At 46.2% G+C, this 12934-nt stretch overlaps 8 non-coding genes across 8 annotated transcripts; all 8 read left to right on the forward strand.

Annotated features, from left to right (window-relative positions):
• Positions 1-1316: 1316 nt before the first annotated feature.
• Positions 1317-1507, forward strand: LOC142264812 (U2 spliceosomal RNA). The gene has a single exon (XR_012731244.1). It is a non-coding gene; the product is annotated as a U2 spliceosomal RNA (small nuclear RNA).
• Positions 1508-2894: 1387 nt separating this feature from the next.
• Positions 2895-3085, forward strand: LOC142264813 (U2 spliceosomal RNA). Its single transcript, XR_012731245.1, has one exon. It is a non-coding gene; the product is annotated as a U2 spliceosomal RNA (small nuclear RNA).
• A 1387-nt stretch (positions 3086-4472) lies between these two features.
• LOC142264814 (U2 spliceosomal RNA) lies at positions 4473-4663 on the forward strand. Its single transcript, XR_012731246.1, has one exon. It is a non-coding gene; the product is annotated as a U2 spliceosomal RNA (small nuclear RNA).
• A 1387-nt stretch (positions 4664-6050) lies between these two features.
• Positions 6051-6241, forward strand: LOC142264815 (U2 spliceosomal RNA). Its single transcript, XR_012731247.1, has one exon. It is a non-coding gene; the product is annotated as a U2 spliceosomal RNA (small nuclear RNA).
• A 1387-nt stretch (positions 6242-7628) lies between these two features.
• Positions 7629-7819, forward strand: LOC142264816 (U2 spliceosomal RNA). Its single transcript, XR_012731248.1, has one exon. It is a non-coding gene; the product is annotated as a U2 spliceosomal RNA (small nuclear RNA).
• A 1387-nt stretch (positions 7820-9206) lies between these two features.
• On the forward strand, positions 9207-9397 carry LOC142264817 (U2 spliceosomal RNA). Its single transcript, XR_012731249.1, has one exon. It is a non-coding gene; the product is annotated as a U2 spliceosomal RNA (small nuclear RNA).
• A 1387-nt stretch (positions 9398-10784) lies between these two features.
• LOC142264818 (U2 spliceosomal RNA) lies at positions 10785-10975 on the forward strand. The gene has a single exon (XR_012731250.1). It is a non-coding gene; the product is annotated as a U2 spliceosomal RNA (small nuclear RNA).
• Positions 10976-12362: 1387 nt separating this feature from the next.
• Positions 12363-12553, forward strand: LOC142264819 (U2 spliceosomal RNA). Its single transcript, XR_012731251.1, has one exon. It is a non-coding gene; the product is annotated as a U2 spliceosomal RNA (small nuclear RNA).
• Positions 12554-12934: the final 381 nt, after the last annotated feature.

Raw genomic sequence — 12934 nt, forward strand, 5'->3', positions numbered from 1 at the left:
AAGCATACGTCTTCATATGCACCTCAATTTGGCCCATTCACTTTTCACACTTCCTCCTTTTGTTTTTTATCTTTCACACTTTTGACTTTCTTTATTCATCCAAATAGCAAACTCATCACCACTCAACCTGACCAACTCGGCTATGTCCCCGTGCTGCAGTTCTCTGTCTTATCTAGATCATTTGCAATTGAATGGAATAGATCCCTTTTGGACAAAGTGGATTCACCTGCTGCTGCAGTGACCACAGGTGTGATAACATCTAGAATTGGCATCTGGTGCGATCTCTCCGCTTCCACTCCAAAGAAAGTTACCTGTTTATTCCTATCATGCATTGGTTTTTGGGGTTTTCTTTGAGTAATGATGATCTCTTTAGTAGTCTGTTGGCGCCCTCTCCTGGAGGAATAGTTTGCTTGCTCTTGGACATTCTAAAAGAGAGGTCATGATAGACATTGAGCTTCTGAGCTCAATTGGGGACAGTCATGGGTGATGAATGTTTGCAACCTACTGCGAAGCCTCATACCGCAATATAAGGAACGTCAAATACTAAGAAAGGGCGGCCTATGAAAGAATTACTACTTTCAATAAGTACACTTAAACGGCTAATTGGGAATAGAAAAACTGTAAAAAGCCCTCTGAGAAAGCCCCCCTCTAACCTTTGATAGTAAGCTTTTCTGTAGTCTGCCTGTTGATGTATTTTCCGTTTGAACTGTGCACAACATGAAGAGACGGAACACTGGCGGCTTGTCACAATGCCCCCCGATGACATCACAATAGCGCTGCTGCCTAGAAAACAAGCTGCGCAGAAGAAGTTGTTCTTTGGGTGGGAGGGTGGGCTAGTGGAAGGAGGGGGCAATCTCTTTTTTTCCCGGGTGGTAGGGGGATGACAGGAGAAGGGAAGCGGGTGGTGAGAAAGGTACAGAGGGCAGGGTTTGGGGGCTGGGAAGGAAAGGGAAAAGATTAGGGTTTGGGGATGATGAAAGGGCTTTCTACGGGTAAGGATGGCAAAGGGTGGCAGTGACGGAAAGTCAGGCAACCTGTCCTGTCCGTCTTTTTGTATCGTGAATTGGAAAGACTGCAAGGGGGAGGGGAGTTGCTTGCGCCCTAAAGGAGGAGTTATTCAGATTCATTGCAGTGGGCGGCGGCTGCAAAACGCACCATTCTTCTTGTTTTGGCTCTGCAAAGCAGCCTTTTCAAGGGTTGGCTTGGGTGACAAAATGTCTTGTGTAGGCGTGGGTTTGTCTCCCTCTCGCTCTCTCTCCCTAAGATGTGTCCGGCATAGGCCAGGGTGCCACTCGAGGCCCAAACCAATTCTGGTTATCGCTTCTCGGCCTTTTGGCTAAGATCAAGTGTAGTATCTGTTCTTATCAGTTTAATATCTGATACGTCCCCTATCTGGGGACCATATATTAAATGGATTTTTAGAACAGGGAGATGGAAAAAGAGCTTGCTCTGTCCACTCCACGCATTGACCTGGTATTGCAGTACCTCCAGGAACGGTGCACCCCTTCTTAACCCAGTTTCCAAAAGCAGAACTCAATTCACCTGATTCATATTAGCCCGATTTAATGAATTGGAAGAAAGCATACGTCTTCATATGCACCTCAATTTGGCCCATTCACTTTTCACACTTCCTCCTTTTGTTTTTTATCTTTCACACTTTTGACTTTCTTTATTCATCCAAATAGCAAACTCATCACCACTCAACCTGACCAACTCGGCTATGTCCCCGTGCTGCAGTTCTCTGTCTTATCTAGATCATTTGCAATTGAATGGAATAGATCCCTTTTGGACAAAGTGGATTCACCTGCTGCTGCAGTGACCACAGGTGTGATAACATCTAGAATTGGCATCTGGTGCGATCTCTCCGCTTCCACTCCAAAGAAAGTTACCTGTTTATTCCTATCATGCATTGGTTTTTGGGGTTTTCTTTGAGTAATGATGATCTCTTTAGTAGTCTGTTGGCGCCCTCTCCTGGAGGAATAGTTTGCTTGCTCTTGGACATTCTAAAAGAGAGGTCATGATAGACATTGAGCTTCTGAGCTCAATTGGGGACAGTCATGGGTGATGAATGTTTGCAACCTACTGCGAAGCCTCATACCGCAATATAAGGAACGTCAAATACTAAGAAAGGGCGGCCTATGAAAGAATTACTACTTTCAATAAGTACACTTAAACGGCTAATTGGGAATAGAAAAACTGTAAAAAGCCCTCTGAGAAAGCCCCCCTCTAACCTTTGATAGTAAGCTTTTCTGTAGTCTGCCTGTTGATGTATTTTCCGTTTGAACTGTGCACAACATGAAGAGACGGAACACTGGCGGCTTGTCACAATGCCCCCCGATGACATCACAATAGCGCTGCTGCCTAGAAAACAAGCTGCGCAGAAGAAGTTGTTCTTTGGGTGGGAGGGTGGGCTAGTGGAAGGAGGGGGCAATCTCTTTTTTTCCCGGGTGGTAGGGGGATGACAGGAGAAGGGAAGCGGGTGGTGAGAAAGGTACAGAGGGCAGGGTTTGGGGGCTGGGAAGGAAAGGGAAAAGATTAGGGTTTGGGGATGATGAAAGGGCTTTCTACGGGTAAGGATGGCAAAGGGTGGCAGTGACGGAAAGTCAGGCAACCTGTCCTGTCCGTCTTTTTGTATCGTGAATTGGAAAGACTGCAAGGGGGAGGGGAGTTGCTTGCGCCCTAAAGGAGGAGTTATTCAGATTCATTGCAGTGGGCGGCGGCTGCAAAACGCACCATTCTTCTTGTTTTGGCTCTGCAAAGCAGCCTTTTCAAGGGTTGGCTTGGGTGACAAAATGTCTTGTGTAGGCGTGGGTTTGTCTCCCTCTCGCTCTCTCTCCCTAAGATGTGTCCGGCATAGGCCAGGGTGCCACTCGAGGCCCAAACCAATTCTGGTTATCGCTTCTCGGCCTTTTGGCTAAGATCAAGTGTAGTATCTGTTCTTATCAGTTTAATATCTGATACGTCCCCTATCTGGGGACCATATATTAAATGGATTTTTAGAACAGGGAGATGGAAAAAGAGCTTGCTCTGTCCACTCCACGCATTGACCTGGTATTGCAGTACCTCCAGGAACGGTGCACCCCTTCTTAACCCAGTTTCCAAAAGCAGAACTCAATTCACCTGATTCATATTAGCCCGATTTAATGAATTGGAAGAAAGCATACGTCTTCATATGCACCTCAATTTGGCCCATTCACTTTTCACACTTCCTCCTTTTGTTTTTTATCTTTCACACTTTTGACTTTCTTTATTCATCCAAATAGCAAACTCATCACCACTCAACCTGACCAACTCGGCTATGTCCCCGTGCTGCAGTTCTCTGTCTTATCTAGATCATTTGCAATTGAATGGAATAGATCCCTTTTGGACAAAGTGGATTCACCTGCTGCTGCAGTGACCACAGGTGTGATAACATCTAGAATTGGCATCTGGTGCGATCTCTCCGCTTCCACTCCAAAGAAAGTTACCTGTTTATTCCTATCATGCATTGGTTTTTGGGGTTTTCTTTGAGTAATGATGATCTCTTTAGTAGTCTGTTGGCGCCCTCTCCTGGAGGAATAGTTTGCTTGCTCTTGGACATTCTAAAAGAGAGGTCATGATAGACATTGAGCTTCTGAGCTCAATTGGGGACAGTCATGGGTGATGAATGTTTGCAACCTACTGCGAAGCCTCATACCGCAATATAAGGAACGTCAAATACTAAGAAAGGGCGGCCTATGAAAGAATTACTACTTTCAATAAGTACACTTAAACGGCTAATTGGGAATAGAAAAACTGTAAAAAGCCCTCTGAGAAAGCCCCCCTCTAACCTTTGATAGTAAGCTTTTCTGTAGTCTGCCTGTTGATGTATTTTCCGTTTGAACTGTGCACAACATGAAGAGACGGAACACTGGCGGCTTGTCACAATGCCCCCCGATGACATCACAATAGCGCTGCTGCCTAGAAAACAAGCTGCGCAGAAGAAGTTGTTCTTTGGGTGGGAGGGTGGGCTAGTGGAAGGAGGGGGCAATCTCTTTTTTTCCCGGGTGGTAGGGGGATGACAGGAGAAGGGAAGCGGGTGGTGAGAAAGGTACAGAGGGCAGGGTTTGGGGGCTGGGAAGGAAAGGGAAAAGATTAGGGTTTGGGGATGATGAAAGGGCTTTCTACGGGTAAGGATGGCAAAGGGTGGCAGTGACGGAAAGTCAGGCAACCTGTCCTGTCCGTCTTTTTGTATCGTGAATTGGAAAGACTGCAAGGGGGAGGGGAGTTGCTTGCGCCCTAAAGGAGGAGTTATTCAGATTCATTGCAGTGGGCGGCGGCTGCAAAACGCACCATTCTTCTTGTTTTGGCTCTGCAAAGCAGCCTTTTCAAGGGTTGGCTTGGGTGACAAAATGTCTTGTGTAGGCGTGGGTTTGTCTCCCTCTCGCTCTCTCTCCCTAAGATGTGTCCGGCATAGGCCAGGGTGCCACTCGAGGCCCAAACCAATTCTGGTTATCGCTTCTCGGCCTTTTGGCTAAGATCAAGTGTAGTATCTGTTCTTATCAGTTTAATATCTGATACGTCCCCTATCTGGGGACCATATATTAAATGGATTTTTAGAACAGGGAGATGGAAAAAGAGCTTGCTCTGTCCACTCCACGCATTGACCTGGTATTGCAGTACCTCCAGGAACGGTGCACCCCTTCTTAACCCAGTTTCCAAAAGCAGAACTCAATTCACCTGATTCATATTAGCCCGATTTAATGAATTGGAAGAAAGCATACGTCTTCATATGCACCTCAATTTGGCCCATTCACTTTTCACACTTCCTCCTTTTGTTTTTTATCTTTCACACTTTTGACTTTCTTTATTCATCCAAATAGCAAACTCATCACCACTCAACCTGACCAACTCGGCTATGTCCCCGTGCTGCAGTTCTCTGTCTTATCTAGATCATTTGCAATTGAATGGAATAGATCCCTTTTGGACAAAGTGGATTCACCTGCTGCTGCAGTGACCACAGGTGTGATAACATCTAGAATTGGCATCTGGTGCGATCTCTCCGCTTCCACTCCAAAGAAAGTTACCTGTTTATTCCTATCATGCATTGGTTTTTGGGGTTTTCTTTGAGTAATGATGATCTCTTTAGTAGTCTGTTGGCGCCCTCTCCTGGAGGAATAGTTTGCTTGCTCTTGGACATTCTAAAAGAGAGGTCATGATAGACATTGAGCTTCTGAGCTCAATTGGGGACAGTCATGGGTGATGAATGTTTGCAACCTACTGCGAAGCCTCATACCGCAATATAAGGAACGTCAAATACTAAGAAAGGGCGGCCTATGAAAGAATTACTACTTTCAATAAGTACACTTAAACGGCTAATTGGGAATAGAAAAACTGTAAAAAGCCCTCTGAGAAAGCCCCCCTCTAACCTTTGATAGTAAGCTTTTCTGTAGTCTGCCTGTTGATGTATTTTCCGTTTGAACTGTGCACAACATGAAGAGACGGAACACTGGCGGCTTGTCACAATGCCCCCCGATGACATCACAATAGCGCTGCTGCCTAGAAAACAAGCTGCGCAGAAGAAGTTGTTCTTTGGGTGGGAGGGTGGGCTAGTGGAAGGAGGGGGCAATCTCTTTTTTTCCCGGGTGGTAGGGGGATGACAGGAGAAGGGAAGCGGGTGGTGAGAAAGGTACAGAGGGCAGGGTTTGGGGGCTGGGAAGGAAAGGGAAAAGATTAGGGTTTGGGGATGATGAAAGGGCTTTCTACGGGTAAGGATGGCAAAGGGTGGCAGTGACGGAAAGTCAGGCAACCTGTCCTGTCCGTCTTTTTGTATCGTGAATTGGAAAGACTGCAAGGGGGAGGGGAGTTGCTTGCGCCCTAAAGGAGGAGTTATTCAGATTCATTGCAGTGGGCGGCGGCTGCAAAACGCACCATTCTTCTTGTTTTGGCTCTGCAAAGCAGCCTTTTCAAGGGTTGGCTTGGGTGACAAAATGTCTTGTGTAGGCGTGGGTTTGTCTCCCTCTCGCTCTCTCTCCCTAAGATGTGTCCGGCATAGGCCAGGGTGCCACTCGAGGCCCAAACCAATTCTGGTTATCGCTTCTCGGCCTTTTGGCTAAGATCAAGTGTAGTATCTGTTCTTATCAGTTTAATATCTGATACGTCCCCTATCTGGGGACCATATATTAAATGGATTTTTAGAACAGGGAGATGGAAAAAGAGCTTGCTCTGTCCACTCCACGCATTGACCTGGTATTGCAGTACCTCCAGGAACGGTGCACCCCTTCTTAACCCAGTTTCCAAAAGCAGAACTCAATTCACCTGATTCATATTAGCCCGATTTAATGAATTGGAAGAAAGCATACGTCTTCATATGCACCTCAATTTGGCCCATTCACTTTTCACACTTCCTCCTTTTGTTTTTTATCTTTCACACTTTTGACTTTCTTTATTCATCCAAATAGCAAACTCATCACCACTCAACCTGACCAACTCGGCTATGTCCCCGTGCTGCAGTTCTCTGTCTTATCTAGATCATTTGCAATTGAATGGAATAGATCCCTTTTGGACAAAGTGGATTCACCTGCTGCTGCAGTGACCACAGGTGTGATAACATCTAGAATTGGCATCTGGTGCGATCTCTCCGCTTCCACTCCAAAGAAAGTTACCTGTTTATTCCTATCATGCATTGGTTTTTGGGGTTTTCTTTGAGTAATGATGATCTCTTTAGTAGTCTGTTGGCGCCCTCTCCTGGAGGAATAGTTTGCTTGCTCTTGGACATTCTAAAAGAGAGGTCATGATAGACATTGAGCTTCTGAGCTCAATTGGGGACAGTCATGGGTGATGAATGTTTGCAACCTACTGCGAAGCCTCATACCGCAATATAAGGAACGTCAAATACTAAGAAAGGGCGGCCTATGAAAGAATTACTACTTTCAATAAGTACACTTAAACGGCTAATTGGGAATAGAAAAACTGTAAAAAGCCCTCTGAGAAAGCCCCCCTCTAACCTTTGATAGTAAGCTTTTCTGTAGTCTGCCTGTTGATGTATTTTCCGTTTGAACTGTGCACAACATGAAGAGACGGAACACTGGCGGCTTGTCACAATGCCCCCCGATGACATCACAATAGCGCTGCTGCCTAGAAAACAAGCTGCGCAGAAGAAGTTGTTCTTTGGGTGGGAGGGTGGGCTAGTGGAAGGAGGGGGCAATCTCTTTTTTTCCCGGGTGGTAGGGGGATGACAGGAGAAGGGAAGCGGGTGGTGAGAAAGGTACAGAGGGCAGGGTTTGGGGGCTGGGAAGGAAAGGGAAAAGATTAGGGTTTGGGGATGATGAAAGGGCTTTCTACGGGTAAGGATGGCAAAGGGTGGCAGTGACGGAAAGTCAGGCAACCTGTCCTGTCCGTCTTTTTGTATCGTGAATTGGAAAGACTGCAAGGGGGAGGGGAGTTGCTTGCGCCCTAAAGGAGGAGTTATTCAGATTCATTGCAGTGGGCGGCGGCTGCAAAACGCACCATTCTTCTTGTTTTGGCTCTGCAAAGCAGCCTTTTCAAGGGTTGGCTTGGGTGACAAAATGTCTTGTGTAGGCGTGGGTTTGTCTCCCTCTCGCTCTCTCTCCCTAAGATGTGTCCGGCATAGGCCAGGGTGCCACTCGAGGCCCAAACCAATTCTGGTTATCGCTTCTCGGCCTTTTGGCTAAGATCAAGTGTAGTATCTGTTCTTATCAGTTTAATATCTGATACGTCCCCTATCTGGGGACCATATATTAAATGGATTTTTAGAACAGGGAGATGGAAAAAGAGCTTGCTCTGTCCACTCCACGCATTGACCTGGTATTGCAGTACCTCCAGGAACGGTGCACCCCTTCTTAACCCAGTTTCCAAAAGCAGAACTCAATTCACCTGATTCATATTAGCCCGATTTAATGAATTGGAAGAAAGCATACGTCTTCATATGCACCTCAATTTGGCCCATTCACTTTTCACACTTCCTCCTTTTGTTTTTTATCTTTCACACTTTTGACTTTCTTTATTCATCCAAATAGCAAACTCATCACCACTCAACCTGACCAACTCGGCTATGTCCCCGTGCTGCAGTTCTCTGTCTTATCTAGATCATTTGCAATTGAATGGAATAGATCCCTTTTGGACAAAGTGGATTCACCTGCTGCTGCAGTGACCACAGGTGTGATAACATCTAGAATTGGCATCTGGTGCGATCTCTCCGCTTCCACTCCAAAGAAAGTTACCTGTTTATTCCTATCATGCATTGGTTTTTGGGGTTTTCTTTGAGTAATGATGATCTCTTTAGTAGTCTGTTGGCGCCCTCTCCTGGAGGAATAGTTTGCTTGCTCTTGGACATTCTAAAAGAGAGGTCATGATAGACATTGAGCTTCTGAGCTCAATTGGGGACAGTCATGGGTGATGAATGTTTGCAACCTACTGCGAAGCCTCATACCGCAATATAAGGAACGTCAAATACTAAGAAAGGGCGGCCTATGAAAGAATTACTACTTTCAATAAGTACACTTAAACGGCTAATTGGGAATAGAAAAACTGTAAAAAGCCCTCTGAGAAAGCCCCCCTCTAACCTTTGATAGTAAGCTTTTCTGTAGTCTGCCTGTTGATGTATTTTCCGTTTGAACTGTGCACAACATGAAGAGACGGAACACTGGCGGCTTGTCACAATGCCCCCCGATGACATCACAATAGCGCTGCTGCCTAGAAAACAAGCTGCGCAGAAGAAGTTGTTCTTTGGGTGGGAGGGTGGGCTAGTGGAAGGAGGGGGCAATCTCTTTTTTTCCCGGGTGGTAGGGGGATGACAGGAGAAGGGAAGCGGGTGGTGAGAAAGGTACAGAGGGCAGGGTTTGGGGGCTGGGAAGGAAAGGGAAAAGATTAGGGTTTGGGGATGATGAAAGGGCTTTCTACGGGTAAGGATGGCAAAGGGTGGCAGTGACGGAAAGTCAGGCAACCTGTCCTGTCCGTCTTTTTGTATCGTGAATTGGAAAGACTGCAAGGGGGAGGGGAGTTGCTTGCGCCCTAAAGGAGGAGTTATTCAGATTCATTGCAGTGGGCGGCGGCTGCAAAACGCACCATTCTTCTTGTTTTGGCTCTGCAAAGCAGCCTTTTCAAGGGTTGGCTTGGGTGACAAAATGTCTTGTGTAGGCGTGGGTTTGTCTCCCTCTCGCTCTCTCTCCCTAAGATGTGTCCGGCATAGGCCAGGGTGCCACTCGAGGCCCAAACCAATTCTGGTTATCGCTTCTCGGCCTTTTGGCTAAGATCAAGTGTAGTATCTGTTCTTATCAGTTTAATATCTGATACGTCCCCTATCTGGGGACCATATATTAAATGGATTTTTAGAACAGGGAGATGGAAAAAGAGCTTGCTCTGTCCACTCCACGCATTGACCTGGTATTGCAGTACCTCCAGGAACGGTGCACCCCTTCTTAACCCAGTTTCCAAAAGCAGAACTCAATTCACCTGATTCATATTAGCCCGATTTAATGAATTGGAAGAAAGCATACGTCTTCATATGCACCTCAATTTGGCCCATTCACTTTTCACACTTCCTCCTTTTGTTTTTTATCTTTCACACTTTTGACTTTCTTTATTCATCCAAATAGCAAACTCATCACCACTCAACCTGACCAACTCGGCTATGTCCCCGTGCTGCAGTTCTCTGTCTTATCTAGATCATTTGCAATTGAATGGAATAGATCCCTTTTGGACAAAGTGGATTCACCTGCTGCTGCAGTGACCACAGGTGTGATAACATCTAGAATTGGCATCTGGTGCGATCTCTCCGCTTCCACTCCAAAGAAAGTTACCTGTTTATTCCTATCATGCATTGGTTTTTGGGGTTTTCTTTGAGTAATGATGATCTCTTTAGTAGTCTGTTGGCGCCCTCTCCTGGAGGAATAGTTTGCTTGCTCTTGGACATTCTAAAAGAGAGGTCATGATAGACATTGAGCTTCTGAGCTCAATTGGGGACAGTCATGGGTGATGAATGTTTGCAACCTACTGCGAAGCCTCATACCGCAATATAAGGAACGTCAAATACTAAGAAAGGGCGGCCTATGAAAGAATTACTACTTTCAATAAGTACACTTAAACGGCTAATTGGGAATAGAAAAACTGTAAAAAGCCCTCTGAGAAAGCCCCCCTCTAACCTTTGATAGTAAGCTTTTCTGTAGTCTGCCTGTTGATGTATTTTCCGTTTGAACTGTGCACAACATGAAGAGACGGAACACTGGCGGCTTGTCACAATGCCCCCCGATGACATCACAATAGCGCTGCTGCCTAGAAAACAAGCTGCGCAGAAGAAGTTGTTCTTTGGGTGGGAGGGTGGGCTAGTGGAAGGAGGGGGCAATCTCTTTTTTTCCCGGGTGGTAGGGGGATGACAGGAGAAGGGAAGCGGGTGGTGAGAAAGGTACAGAGGGCAGGGTTTGGGGGCTGGGAAGGAAAGGGAAAAGATTAGGGTTTGGGGATGATGAAAGGGCTTTCTACGGGTAAGGATGGCAAAGGGTGGCAGTGACGGAAAGTCAGGCAACCTGTCCTGTCCGTCTTTTTGTATCGTGAATTGGAAAGACTGCAAGGGGGAGGGGAGTTGCTTGCGCCCTAAAGGAGGAGTTATTCAGATTCATTGCAGTGGGCGGCGGCTGCAAAACGCACCATTCTTCTTGTTTTGGCTCTGCAAAGCAGCCTTTTCAAGGGTTGGCTTGGGTGACAAAATGTCTTGTGTAGGCGTGGGTTTGTCTCCCTCTCGCTCTCTCTCCCTAAGATGTGTCCGGCATAGGCCAGGGTGCCACTCGAGGCCCAAACCAATTCTGGTTATCGCTTCTCGGCCTTTTGGCTAAGATCAAGTGTAGTATCTGTTCTTATCAGTTTAATATCTGATACGTCCCCTATCTGGGGACCATATATTAAATGGATTTTTAGAACAGGGAGATGGAAAAAGAGCTTGCTCTGTCCACTCCACGCATTGACCTGGTATTGCAGTACCTCCAGGAACGGTGCACCCCTTCTTAACCCAGTTTCCAAAAGCAGAACTCAATTCACCTGATTCATATTAGCCCGATTTAATGAATTGGAAGAAAGCATACGTCTTCATATGCACCTCAATTTGGCCCATTCACTTTTCACACTTCCTCCTTTTGTTTTTTATCTTTCACACTTTTGACTTTCTTTATTCATCCAAATAGCAAACTCATCACCACTCAACCTGACCAACTCGGCTATGTCCCCGTGCTGCAGTTCTCTGTCTTATCTAGATCATTTGCAATTGAATGGAATAGATCCCTTTTGGACAAAGTGGATTCACCTGCTGCTGCAGTGACCACAGGTGTGATAACATCTAGAATTGGCATCTGGTGCGATCTCTCCGCTTCCACTCCAAAGAAAGTTACCTGTTTATTCCTATCATGCATTGGTTTTTGGGGTTTTCTTTGAGTAATGATGATCTCTTTAGTAGTCTGTTGGCGCCCTCTCCTGGAGGAATAGTTTGCTTGCTCTTGGACATTCTAAAAGAGAGGTCATGATAGACATTGAGCTTCTGAGCTCAATTGGGGACAGTCATGGGTGATGAATGTTTGCAACCTACTGCGAAGCCTCATACCGCAATATAAGGAACGTCAAATACTAAGAAAGGGCGGCCTATGAAAGAATTACTACTTTCAATAAGTACACTTAAACGGCTAATTGGGAATAGAAAAACTGTAAAAAGCCCTCTGAGAAAGCCCCCCTCTAACCTTTGATAGTAAGCTTTTCTGTAGTCTGCCTGTTGATGTATTTTCCGTTTGAACTGTGCACAACATGAAGAGACGGAACACTGGCGGCTTGTCACAATGCCCCCCGATGACATCACAATAGCGCTGCTGCCTAGAAAACAAGCTGCGCAGAAGAAGTTGTTCTTTGGGTGGGAGGGTGGGCTAGTGGAAGGAGGGGGCAATCTCTTTTTTTCCCGGGTGGTAGGGGGATGACAGGAGAAGGGAAGCGGGTGGTGAGAAAGGTACAGAGGGCAGGGTTTGGGGGCTGGGAAGGAAAGGGAAAAGATTAGGGTTTGGGGATGATGAAAGGGCTTTCTACGGGTAAGGATGGCAAAGGGTGGCAGTGACGGAAAGTCAGGCAACCTGTCCTGTCCGTCTTTTTGTATCGTGAATTGGAAAGACTGCAAGGGGGAGGGGAGTTGCTTGCGCCCTAAAGGAGGAGTTATTCAGATTCATTGCAGTGGGCGGCGGCTGCAAAACGCACCATTCTTCTTGTTTTGGCTCTGCAAAGCAGCCTTTTCAAGGGTTGGCTTGGGTGACAAAATGTCTTGTGTAGGCGTGGGTTTGTCTCCCTCTCGCTCTCTCTCCCTAAGATGTGTCCGGCATAGGCCAGGGTGCCACTCGAGGCCCAAACCAATTCTGGTTATCGCTTCTCGGCCTTTTGGCTAAGATCAAGTGTAGTATCTGTTCTTATCAGTTTAATATCTGATACGTCCCCTATCTGGGGACCATATATTAAATGGATTTTTAGAACAGGGAGATGGAAAAAGAGCTTGCTCTGTCCACTCCACGCATTGACCTGGTATTGCAGTACCTCCAGGAACGGTGCACCCCTTCTTAACCCAGTTTCCAAAAGCAGAACTCAATTCACCTGATTCATATTAGCCCGATTTAATGAATTGGAAGAAAGCATACGTCTTCATATGCACCTCAATTTGGCCCATTCACTTTTCACACTTCCTCCTTTTGTTTTTTATCTTTCACACTTTTGACTTTCTTTATTCATCCAAATAGCAAACTCATCACCACTCAACCTGACCAACTCGGCTATGTCCCCGTGCTGCAGTTCTCTGTCTTATCTAGATCATTTGCAATTGAATGGAATAGATCCCTTTTGGACAAAGTGGATTCACCTGCTGCTGCAGTGACCACAGGTGTGATAACATCTAGAATTGGCATCTGGTGCGATCTCTCCGCTTCCACTCCAAAGAAAGTTA

This window comes from Anomaloglossus baeobatrachus, unplaced genomic scaffold (genome assembly GCF_048569485.1).
Source record: "Anomaloglossus baeobatrachus isolate aAnoBae1 unplaced genomic scaffold, aAnoBae1.hap1 Scaffold_2712, whole genome shotgun sequence".
Classification (NCBI taxonomy): Eukaryota; Metazoa; Chordata; class Amphibia; order Anura; family Aromobatidae; genus Anomaloglossus; species Anomaloglossus baeobatrachus.